General features: G+C 51.0%; 1 non-coding gene across 1 annotated transcript; it reads right to left on the bottom strand.

Moving 5' to 3' along the window:
- Positions 1-4406: 4406 nt before the first annotated feature.
- TRNAF-GAA lies at positions 4407-4479 on the bottom strand. The gene has a single exon. It is a non-coding gene; the product is annotated as a tRNA-Phe (tRNA).

The following is a 4479-nucleotide window of genomic DNA, read 5'->3' as shown; positions in this document are numbered from 1 at the left end:
CAAGCGCTACACTGTTGTTATTATTGCAGTCTTAGTGCCTGAGCATCCATAGTGCAAACTGGAGATAAATCTACTTTCACTCTGTCTACACTTAAAATGCTGCTGTGGCACTGCTATAGCACTTTGGAGTAGACAGTGAGTGGAGGGATTTTCCCATCCCTGTAATAGCTGCATGGACAGAACAATTCTTCCTTTTCTTTAGCACTATCTAACGCGGGCTTAGGTCACCTTAACTATATGGGTTTGGGGGGGGGGTCACACCCTGGGAGACATCACTTTGCCAGTTCAGTGCCCAGCGTACACCAGCCCTTAGATCCCTCTTGGTATTTCAATGCAGGCACTGACCTGTGAGAGGAAAACATCAGCTCACAAACACAGAGACTGAATTTCCCACATTTAATCTCACTGCACTTTCCAGAAAGTCACAAAATTCAATTCATTCTTGCTAGGACAGAGAAAAAATAAATGATACTAAGTTTTTGGCTTGATGAAATAAAATTAAGTGTTTAATTGATATAGTAAAAATCTGTACTGATTCCTCTAACTAACACCATAGCGTGAAATAGGAACAGAGACAAATCTTGTCAGTGACGACTAATTTCACAAATGATCTTCCCATTATTAATTTCCACATTGCCCCTATTGGAGGTCTGGGCATCTCCAGTGTCATTGCTCTGCATTCACCAGAATTGTTCTTGGACATTTGACTTCCTCTGCGGCATGGGGCTCGGGTCACTTGCTGGAGGATTCCCTGCACCTTGAGGGCTTTAAGCCACAATTTGAGGACTTCAATAACTCAGACATAGGTTAGGGGTTTGTTACAGGAGTGGGTGAGTGAGATTCTGTGGCCTGTATTGTGCAGGAGGTCAGACTAGATGATCATAATGGTCCCTTCTGACCTTAAGTCTATGAATCTATGAATCTAGTCCCAAATTTGGAAAACTGTGCAGTTCAGAATGTGAATAGTGACCCCCGTCTCCTTCCTGCACCTGCTCTACATTGCTCCACAGCAGCTTCTCCCCCTGCAGAGTCACCCCAGCACGGCAGTGCAGCCCCAGGGTTCAGCAGGGGCCCCTGGCAAGGACAGTGGGTGCAGCTAACAGCCCAGTGTGCCTGGCCCTGAGGCAGCTGTAAAAAAGCAACACTCCCCCCAGAAGTACAGAGACTGAATTCCTTAACTTTAACATCATGACCCCCTGTAGAAAGCCACACGTCAGTTGTATTTTCACAGGGAGATGCAAAAATCAAGTGACCAATTTTTAAGTTGAGTAAATAAAGTTGAGGAGATAGTTATTAACCTCACAAAAATATACTAAAGATCCCTCAACATAACACCTGAAGGTGAAATATGAACAGAGACAAACCTTGTCAGCAAAGGCTCATTTCCCAAACGATCCTCAAAATGTTACTAATTCCCACCCCTCCTCCACAGGAGCTCTGTGCAGTGTAACTGTTCTGCAGGCAGCTTCCCATTCAATGCTGTTGTGGGACATTCCCAGGCCTGGAAATGTACCAGTGACAGAATTTGAAGAGCAAACCTGGCTCCCCGCACCAGGCGGGATTTGAGTGTTTTGTCCCTGTCACTTAGTCTTTGTCAATAGTACAGACGCCAGGGGCAGGACTCCAGGCTCTGCTTGAGGGATCCTGGCACAGGGTCTGGGGGGGAGAAAGGATGGTAGATTCTGACCTGGAGAGGAGGTAATAAGTGAAGGGGGCATTTTTTATTAGCCCCGTCCTGAGGGTCCCCAGGGCTTGAATTCTACATTCCACAGGCCAAATGAGGGGGTGACACCACTTGGTTAATGAAAACCAGTGCTCTAGGTGAGGTTTGAATTCACAACCTCAGCATAGGTCCTCCCAGCACTGCCCTATAAGTACTGTGCGCTAACCAATTGTGCCACTGGAGCACCTGTTAATTAGGATTCTCTGAGACTCCTAGGTTGATACAGGCGAGGAGTGACCCCAAAACATTCTCAGTGGAGCTGAGAGCAGGTAGCGACAAGTGTTGTACTTGGTGGGGTGGATTCTTCTTAAGGCTTCCAGGCCCCATTTGACCCTTTTGTTCTTCCCTGTGTAATAACAGAGCCGGTTAAGACTCAATGGAGAGTCTTGCTGCAGACCAACAGATCTGAAATCACTGGTAACCAGCTCTAAGCATTAGTCCTGCTTTGGGACAGTGTCTCTCATGCAACAAACTGCCCAGTCTGCGCTAGCAGTGAGGCTCCCTCACTAACAGCTGAATTCAGGGAGAGCTGTGTGAAGTGCAGGGCCCCAGGGGTGCCTGAACAGGGGGGAACAACACCCCAGGTGCCCAGAGCAGGAGAGGTGTGTTGGGCTCCAGCCTGGGACTCTGCTGCCCTCCTGCCTAGCCCTGACTATGAAGCCTGGCCCTGGCCCTCCTTCCTTTAAATGCCATGTGGGCAAGAGGAAGAGTGTGGCAGCTGCAAGTACAGGGACCAAAGTTGTGGACATCAGGTGAAGCAGCGAGAAACAACCATATGGTCAAACCACAGGAATCTCTAGCCAGACTGTTAAGTTCTAGGACCCCAGCCTATAGCCACCAGCCCAAAGACCTATCTCCAGTGGGCATCAGTCACCCAGCAGGAGGGAAAGAATACTCAGTCCAGTTCACCCTGAGAGAAACACATGGGGCTCCAGTACTTTGTAGCAAAGCAGCGTATCGCCACAAGGTCCCACTGAGATTTGAACTCAGATTCCAGGATTTAAAGTCCTGAGTGCTGCCCATTACACCATGGGACCTGCTGCTAGCTCAATTTCTAGACCCCTGTGACTCTTGGCTGCTTTGCACTCTGCACTTATTGCTTCCCACCATCAGCTTCCTCTCGCGGGACTCTCTCTCCTCCTCCAGCGACTGTGGTCCTGCACTACCGGATCCGTGGGTCCTGCCCTGAGTCCCTGCATCCCCCTGCTTTGTCTCCATTCCCTGCAGGCTGCAAAAATGTCAGGGGAGTCTGCTCCTCCCTTCACTCGGTGCTCCCGCTCATATCAGCCAACTGCAGCCTCATCTCCTGGAACTCGGGCAGCTGTCGCTTGATCCGGTCGTACAGTCACAGGCTGACTGGCTCCCCTGCCTGGATGCTCTTGTGGAAATCCCACAGATGACACTGCAGGACTTTGCACTGTTGGTTTCTTTAATATTGTGGTATTTCCCCAGCCGCCGGAACAAAGCCGCCAACTCCTCCCTCACCGACTCCCACCAATCCCCCTGGTAACCACAGAACCCTCTGATGCTTTCCCGTTCTGCCAACACCTCCAGGCCTCACCCCCCTCCTCCTTTATCTTGCAAGCTCTGGATGTTCAGCTTCCAATATCCTCTGCCCTGGGTCAGGGAATTGCCCACATTGAGCACACGGTGAGAGCTGCGTGATCTGCACAGTCCATTGGCACCACCCTGCACTGGGCTGTCGACGTGCTCTCCTTCATGTAAATCCGGTCAGTGCGACTCCTGGCCTGTCCCCGCAGAAAGGTGTGTCCCCTCTGCGGCTGGTGTGAGCTCGGGTCAGAGGAATAGGAGGTTACTGCCCACCCTCCACTGGTTCACTGTGCAGAAACACGTTCTCTAAGCCGACCTCGCTATAGACCTGCACCAGGTAGTGCTCATCGTAGAAGAGTTTCCTCTGACGGTTGGGAAAACAGGACCAGCAGTCCTCAGGCCGGTGCAACAATTGAAATCCCCCCCGACACCAAACACCGTGCAGTCTAGAAGAAGGGAGCCAGTTCCTTCATAGAACTTCCCTTTCATGCCTTAATTGGGGACCATACACACTAATATAGCCATAACCAGTGCCATGGAGCACAAAGCCCACCAGTAATGCCCTCCCTGGTCCGAGCTCCACCACCTTCTGTACTCGCACCATGAATGTGAAGAACAAGACTCCAACCACATCATTCTTCCCTGGCCTGGAGGACCAGAGAGATGGGCCCTTCCCCCAATCACCCTCTGCCCATCAAGCTACCCTAGAGTTGTTAATGTGCATTTCCTGAACACCCACCATGTCCAAGCCCAGCTGCTCCAAGACACTGAATATCAAGTGCCTCCTCCTGGGCCCCCAACTCCCTTCCACCTGGCCACTTTCACACATGCCCCTTCCCTGGTACTGCCCTCCCTCAGCTGCACAGAAGAGTTTCCATCCCCTATTCCTGCCTGTCACCGCCTAGCACCCCCTCTAGCACTCTCTTCCTGCCATATTGGGTCCACCAATAACTCACTTAGGAGAGATAGCTCCTGTCCCTCATTGTTAAATGTCAGGCCAGCCAATTAGGAGCAGAAGCCCACAATATCTTTTCCTACTGCAGAGCCCAAGCTCAGGGACTCACCTTGGGTGCAGGGACCACTGTGCTCCCAGAAAACAAGCCACCACTGCACAAAGAGGGATGAAAGGGCCTGCCGAAGCCTGGGATTGAACCAGGGACCTTTAGAACTTCAGTCTAACGCTCTCCCAACTGAGCTACTTTGGC

This window comes from Mauremys reevesii, linkage group 17 (assembly GCF_016161935.1).
Source record: "Mauremys reevesii isolate NIE-2019 linkage group 17, ASM1616193v1, whole genome shotgun sequence".
In the NCBI taxonomy this organism is placed as follows: Eukaryota; Metazoa; Chordata; order Testudines; family Geoemydidae; genus Mauremys; species Mauremys reevesii.
The sequence above is the reverse complement of the archived record's forward strand: the minus strand, read 5'-3'. Positions and strand labels throughout refer to the sequence as shown.